Below are 8700 nucleotides of genomic sequence, written 5' to 3'. Positions count from 1 at the left end.
TGTGAACATACATGCTTTAGGTAGACACAACTTATCACAGAATAACTAGAGTGGTAACTCAAACTTATTCCAATTTTATTTTTTCACCAAGGATAGATTTCCTTTTACGTTGTAAGTTCCAATTTTAGATCCAAACCAAACTACAGAGTCCTCCAAATTTTTGAGATTAATAGTTTTAGAGGACAAAAGGAAGGATAACTCTAACTTTCCCTGATTTGTAAGAGGGGTATTGTCTAATGATTTCCATTTCCACTCAAGACCAAGGTCACCTTCATAGAATTCTATGTAGTTACTTAAGGTTTCCCCTAAAAATTGGTTAGAGTGGTTATGATATTAGGGAGTGTGACTTCAAAAAGGGGTATAAGCACCTCAAGAATCCTCCTAGAAAATATCCTTATTTTCAGACTATGTCTCAAGAGAATTCTTTCATTATAATATGTTTACATTCTATCATAAATTTCCACACTCTATAACCCTTTGGTAGATTAAGGGTTCTAAAAATATTAGTGTTATCATTGGGATCCATATATTTTTTATAAAAGAACTTAGCCTATTTACTATTTGTATTTTGATACATCCTCCACACTAGCTTAGCATCCAAAGTATATTTTTTTCCATTTCAGCCTCTTAATTCTCAGACCAGCATTTTCAATGGATTTGCAAATATTCTCCTAGCTGGTTAATGTCATTTTATTATTATTGGAGTGACCTTGCCAAAAGAATTTTTTTCTTTTTCTTTCAATATCAATATTAGCCTTTACAAATAACAATATGAATGACATTTGGTATGAGGGTAGACCTGGGAGGACTATTTTGACCATAGTTGGCCAACCAACATTTGAGAGTCATTTTCCTTTCCATTAATCCATTTTTTTATCAAATTTATTAAGGATGGGATCTTAGACTTTTGAGGGTCTATTATCCTTTTCAATGGAAATACCTAAATATTTACAAGGAAAGGCTCATGTTTTATATCCTAGAGTATTATAGATATCAAGTTTTGTTGATACGTCTATATTCAAGAAGGAAATCTCTAGTTTCTCTCTATTGACATGTTGGCTCAAGGCTTTTATACATTGCTGAAGGATTTTTTTATGATTTATAGTCTCATTCCTAGTGGATTTAGTTGGTAAAATTCTATTGTCTACAAATTGTTGATGTGTGACATTTGGGACACCCTCTATTACTTTAAACTCGTCTATTTTATTCAAAGAATGATAATTCTTTATAATTCTACAATAGACTTCTGGCATAATAATGAAGATGAATGGGGATATTTACCTCCTTGTCTAAGTCTTATTGATACATCAAAGAAACATTTTGATGAACCATTAACAAGAATAGAGTTTTAGGTGTAGATATAAAATTAAAGATTAGGTTTATCCATCTTTTTGAGAAATTGAATGCATTGAGGCATTTGCAATGGAAATTTTAATCAACCTTATGACAAGCTTTCTAGATATCTAATTCAATGAGCATTGTGGGTTTCTTGTTTTGTTGTGTTGAGTGAATGTGTTCTTGAGTGATACTATATTGCATCAAAGATAGATCCGTCAAGGACAAATCCGGTATGTTCTTTTGAGATAATGTTAGGTAAAATAATTATAAGTTTGTTAGCCATTTCTTTAGACATGATTTTATATATACTATTACAAAGCATAATAGGTCTAAATTTGTTGAAATTATTTGTATCTATTTTTGGGGGAATTGGGGTTATAAAGGCATTATTAATTTCTTTAGAATGTTCCCAGACTTTCTAGTTTTTTTGGCTTCCCATAGGTCCAATCCTAGGAAATACCAACATTTATTTAAAAGCTGGGGGAATCCATCTGGGCATGGTGTCTTATCCGACTTCATTTGGAATAGTGTTGCCTTGATTTATTCCTTGGAAAAAGCTTGATTTAACATCTTCTTATCCTCAAAAGTGACAATGTTTTGGATAAAATAGATAATTAGTTTTGAGATTCGAGATCTAAATACTCCCAATTATTTAATGCATTTAGGAAAAAAAATACAGCTTCCTTGAAATTTCCTTTAGGTCATCAAGATATATGCATTGTTGGTTTTTAACTTTAGTAATTCTATTTATATTTCTTCTCATTTTGGCATAATTGTGAAAACAAAAATTGTGTTTTCATCTCCTTCATATAACCAATCCTCCCTAGATTTTTGTTCCCAATATATTTCCTCTTTTAGCAGTGCCATTTCTTGTCTTCTTAGCAACTGATTTTATTTTAGGCACCTATCATTGTTCATCCCTCCCTTAAAAACTTCTTCGTTAAGAATATGAATCTCAACTTCAACTTTTTCTTTTTCTTCCAAAAAATTATGAAAATGATATTTGTTCCAATCAAGAATTTTGGTTTTGAGATTTTTGAGTTTAGAAACAAAGTAATACATTTTGGAGCCTTCCACAAACTTTTCTAACCAGGAGCTTTCTTTTAATGACAAAAAATTGCTATCTAGACACCATATATTTTCAAATTTGAAGGAACTCCTATTGGGTCTAAACACTTCAAGGATTTCAAGAGAAATAGGGAAATGATCTATTCTCGAGATATGATCCAAAAAAGAACTCATTTGATAATCAAAAGAGGAAAAATTTCCATAGAAAAGAAACTTTTCAAGTCTTTCAGTTATATTATCAAATCCTTCCCTTTTATTATTCTAGGTGTATGTTCCATTATTAATGGGTATATCAATGAGGTTATTGATTGAGATCCATTGGTTAAAATCAGACATGGATTGGAATACATATTGGATCTTGCCTTTCTTTTCACTGAGGTTTCTAATAGCATTAAATTCTCCCCTAATTACATAGTAATCATTGGTATTATGGGAGACTAAGTTGTTTATCTCAACCCATAGTTCTTCCTTACATGATGTAGTATGGGGCCATAAATATTTATGAGATAAAATGATAGTTTACTTTGAATACTGTCAACACATCCACCCATTCAATTTTGATTTCTAATATTAACTTCTAATTTAATTTGTATATGGCCCCAAATAATGGCTAGACCACTAGAGGAAATATTAGTGTGTACACCTTCCAAGTATCTTATGCCTAGACTCCTACTTAACTTGTTTGGTTTATCGTTATCAAGTTTAGTTTCTTATATTAAGAGAATATCATACTTCAAATTATTTAGACAATGTTTTAGCAAACCTTATTTGTTAGGGGCGTTTAGACCCATAACATTCCAAGAAATGAGCTTCATGGATGCATGTGTTAGGGGCTTTTAGACCCATAACATTTCAAGAAATGAGTTTCATGGATGCATGGGAAGGGAATTACCCTTCCCTACATTAAGCATTTTAGAAATTTTGACCAGATTGTCTACACCACCATGCCTCTTTCCGAATTTTGATGAGGATTTTCTTCCTCTTTTCTTAAGGGATTTACCACAAATACGTGTTTTTTTTTTGTTTTTTTTTTGAGAAATTCCTAACTTATTTTTATTATTGGTTTTAGTCATAGATTGAGCATTTTCTTCATCTTCCTCTTTATTGTCTTTTTCTAACTTACCTATAATTAATGAAAATACGGGGTTGACTAGGGGGGAAAGCTAGTCACTCATTAATTTTAAATTCATTTATGTCTTCTATAAGGCCCAATATGTTATATACATCCTCTAATTCAAGAGGGGTCTAAGATCTTGGCTCCTTAGTGTTGTTAGCACGATTTATTAGGGGAACAAATGAGGTTTGATCTTTATTTTTATTCTTGATGTCTTCTAATTGTTCCTTTAAAGTGTGTCATGTTAAGAAAGGGACACAATGTCAAGATCACCAAAAAGAAGGAAAACACCTGATGCAAAGAAGGAAATAATGGAGATCAAAGCATCTAACTACAAAATCTACAAGAAGGGGGGCCTAGTCGAGTTCACTAAAATGTTTAGGTGAAAAATGGAAGGGGTAAAATGGGTCCTAGGTCTCCATTTTTCATGCTAAAGGATTGAAATGTGTGTGGGGAGAAGTAGAATTTCCAAACACAACCCCTTTTCAATTTGAATTATATTAGCAAGACCCAAGTAGAGCAAGGGATGCCAACACTGAATTTGAATCAGGAAAAGGAAGGTTGTGCAAATATATACTCTTTTCCCATGTGTAATGCAGTATAAATGTGAATGCAAGATTGAACTAATTGAGTGAGTAAGATATGTAATGTAGATCTAAGAGCTAAATGAATACAATCAGACCAATTAAGATATGAAAGTAAATCTAAATTGAAAACTAAAATGAATGATAAAGTGCTCAATTGAAATGTGTAGTGGAAGATGTCTTTTTTCTCTAAAAAGTGCAAGTTTGGGCATACTTTTGAAATTTCATCTGTGAATCCTTGAATAAAATAGAAAACCCAAAAATGGTTTTTTTTTTGTGTCAAGACTCGAGGAATAGGTCAACCTAGAGGAATATTGTTCAGACACCATTCCACGAAGTTCCCATGTTCTGTGGACCTTGTAACCAAGTTGACCTAATTTTTTCTAAAAGGTCTCTCAGTGTTATTTCTAGATCTACAACCATAATTTTGCTAACATGTTCCTTCGCACAATATATCTTTTTTTTTCTTTTTTTGGGTTTGATGAGGGCTTTCCTTGGTCAAATCCAAGATTGAGGAATCAACCTTGAAGTTGAAATATAGTGATAAGGAAAATTATAACATATAGTAGGACCGAATATATCAAATGAAAGATGCAGTTACCTTTGTAGATGTAATTGAATTTGATATGTAATCAAGTATATAAAGGTAATAGGATTGATTTAAAGGAATCAAAAGGAAATCAAAGAAGTCAAAACCTTATGAATAGGAATGTATGACATGACATAATGAAAGATGAAAGAACTTTGATTATTTGGAATGATATATCTCCTCCTTAGAAGCCAAAGTCCACTACCACCTTGAATAAGAAGCTTGATGCAAGAAGAAAATTTTGGTACTTGAATGAGTGAATATTGTCTCATGAACATGTGTATGCTTGCTTGTGTGCTTGATTGCTAATGGATCGATGCACGTGAGAATGAAGATCATAAGCCTCCTTTTATATTAGTTTTCATGTGGGACAACAAAGCAAGCCGACTTGGGAGAGAAAGAAATTAATTGGAAACCCTACGGTACTTTAGGCTTTGTGACCCCAAATCATCAAGGAAGAGGTTAACCTAGTCAACCTCTTCTTGGGAATAGGTCAACCTATTTCAAAATAGGTTGACCAAGTTGATCTATCCCCGAGGAAGGTCACAAAAGAAGGTCTTGAAGGCCTTGGAGGAGGTGTAGAAAGAATTGAGAAATAATGGATCAGCCAAAAGTTATGGACAAAAAAGTGATAATGCAACACCTAAAGAACAATAGTGGACGGCAAGAGATGATCTAGAAATGTGATCCATATTGGGGAGGAAAAAGAGAGACAAAAACCACACTAAGGAGGACTAAAAGGTCTCAAAATGAGCTGCTCCCATTTTAAGATAGTACAAACACTATGCTTATGAAAAATAATAATACACCAACATTAAAGATATCATCTCTTGACTCAACTACATTCTAGTTAAGGAACTATCTTTGTTTGAATTAGAATTCATTTCAATGTAGCCATTGTGGTAACAATATTTTGATTTATTTATTTTCCTAAGATAGTGATAGCAACAATGATCATGTTTTTGCAATTTTGGGAGTAAAAATTCAATAAGAACTGGTGTTTCTTTCAAAATGGTTTTCTTTTGGATTTTTTTCCTTCTCATTAAAGTCAAGCAAATTAAGGATGGGTGTCTCTATAATCTAGGTGATGCCCCTCATAAAATACTTATCTTGGAGGTGCACTATAGCAACAAACTTCACTATTACCAAAACACCAACAATAATACTAAAGCATATTTATTGGCATCCCATGCATGTAGATATAAAGCACCATATCAATTCTTCTATTCACTATTGCATTACATATCATACAACCCTCTAATAGTCTGGCTCTACAAACCTCTAACAATAACACAAAAGCTATAGAAATTATTGGCATGGAAGTAAGGGGTAAACTGCCTATGATAAAATTACCAAAATTAATCTACATTTGTCGTAGTAGACAATTATTTGAATATTTTTGTACTAAATTGTTACATGTAAGGAAAGTGTCCTTGTGCATATTTTCTTTAATTGTAGTTGTGTTCATCTACTGACATCCATTACCTTTATTTGCGATTAAAAAAATTAAGCCAACTTAAATAAGCCTTGTATGAGAGTTTAGATACATAATTAGATCAATTAATGACTTTTCACTCATAGATAAAATAGTCAAATGAAGGAGGTCAACCACACAATCTTTCATTTTGACCATGCATAAGGGATTATAATCTAATGTAAGTATCTTAGATCCTAACTAGAAATCACCTTGGACATCTTGCTAGACATCAACAGTTGTAGTCATAGACATGGGAGTAAGAAATTAATACAATAAGAATAGTTTTTCTATAGTGGATCCAATTCACTTTACAAATCACTAGCAATAATTCTACAACAAGTATTTCGGGTCTTCCACACTCAAAAACATTGAGCACCATACCAAGCCTACTATTCCTTGTTCACAAACATCACATAAAAGAAGATAGTGCTATACAATCCTCTATTAATTGCCATTGATTTCATTAGGAAATCACCTATATAAGAAAATGCCATAATGACTATTTGTTGTAGTAAAGAATAGTTCAAATATTGATATACGAGTTGGATTTAAGGAAAACGTATTTTTGTGTCTTTTTCTCATAATAGAAAAGAAGTCATAATGTAGTGGTGTCATGTAAGGGCCATGTCCATTTTTTTATAGATATAAGTATATAAAAATATGTATTCACTAGAACAAACGATAAATAGAAGGGAAACAAAGGACATATGAAATAAGAGATGTACATGTAATAGATGATGATATATGAATACAAATAAGTATGGTTGTCAGTCTATTGTATGAGTGTTATTTTATTGTGATTAATAAATAAGACAGGATCTGAAATACTTGTACTTGCTACCTTAATAGGGCACTTCAAGGTAATAGACTATAATAGCAAAAATCCTTTAGATACTAAATTTTGGCCTGTATCCCTCAAATCTTGCTAACAATCACAACCCTATTTCTCAATGACAAAAGACTGTCCTTTTGCCTGGCTTTGCTTGGGGCTCTAAGGAGAGTCTATCCTCGTATGTATTGGGAAAAAATCTTTAATGTTTAGTTTCAACCAAAGAATCAATTTACAATGCTAAGATTTCCTAGTCTTCCTACTTCAGAGCAATGATCATGTGGTCTTACTAAAGCACGTGGCTTCAATGTTTTCCCTACTGATATTTGTATGTATGGTACTGTCTTCCCTACTGATATTCGTATGTATATATTATCCTCAGCATTTGTTTTCTCTATGTGAATTATTTATTGTTGATACAATGCGTATATGGAATCCATACATTTGAAATGTCCTATAATGAGATCCTGCTAGATTAATTACAAAAATCCTCATCTTGATCATCAAAGTTTTCGACATATTCTTCTTTTAGCCATACTATGCAACACAAAAGAACTACCATGAATTGGGATTTTCATAGTCTATAGTTTATAAACATTACAAGTCATTCAAATTAAGATTAATTCTATCTATGAAAAGTTTGTCCAATTTGACACAAATGCATGATAGCTTCAAGATCTCGTATCATTTTAAACATCCTTATATTTGCCTACAATAAAAATAATTTTCCTTTGAAGTGGAGCCATGCCAATTCGCAATAGGATATTGTTGGATTGAAAGCAAACCACTATAATTCTTGGTAATCCCTCTATGGAGTTAAGGGTATGAAACCAGCATTATTCAGACCCCCCTAAATGCCATGAGAGATTTAGCTCGGCTCAAAGAATGTCTATGATTTTAAATGTACTGAGGTCCATTATACTCCCTATTGTCCATGATTTTAACTGCAGTTAGGTCTACTATACTCGCTTCATTATTGCATTGCTTTTGAGATTGGTGCTCAATTAAAGCTTTCAGAAGTACAAAGCGACCCAAAGATTCTATTTTGTTTTTAGCTCTTTTCAGTAGCATTTGCACACTTTTTCCCATCACTCCTGTCCTCAAATGATCCTCACTCCTGTCTTCCCGGCTTTTCAACAATCTACAGTTCCTTGCCGATTAAACCGTATCATTTGGAAGGCAGTGTTTGCTGATTTGTAATAGAGTTTTCTCATAAAGAGGTAATCATATCAAAATACTGGATAAAAATAAACCTAACTTTTTATGGAGCACATCTCTATTTGCTTAATTGTTGAACATCCTTGTATTCAAGGTCTGTAAATTTTGTCTATTTAAGCATGAAAAAACTTCTTACTCTTAAGGATAATAACAATGGAAGAAAGTGCATTCGAGTTGCAAACCATTTCCTTATAATTGAAGAAATAAAAACAAGGTAAGACTCCCCACCCCGTATAAATATTAACTTGAAATCGCAAAAAATTGGGCCAATGGAAAAAAGTTGATTAAAATTGCAAACAATACCCAGAAAAATACGGAACCGGGACACTAGCTTCTGCAAAAATCAGTGACAGAATCAGAAGTCTAATATGACCAAAATATCCATTAAATTATCCCTGATTAGCAGAATACTCAATAACGGAAAGTTTGTTGGGATGTTAATGTGCCCCAAAAATATCAGATTTTTACTATAATGTGATGTTA

The sequence above is a fragment of the Cupressus sempervirens genome, chromosome 6 (genome assembly GCF_028749045.1).
Source record: "Cupressus sempervirens isolate cs-2001-9-10 chromosome 6, ASM2874904v1, whole genome shotgun sequence".
Taxonomy (NCBI): domain Eukaryota; kingdom Viridiplantae; phylum Streptophyta; class Pinopsida; order Cupressales; family Cupressaceae; genus Cupressus; species Cupressus sempervirens.
This window is presented reverse-complemented; position numbering follows the sequence as displayed.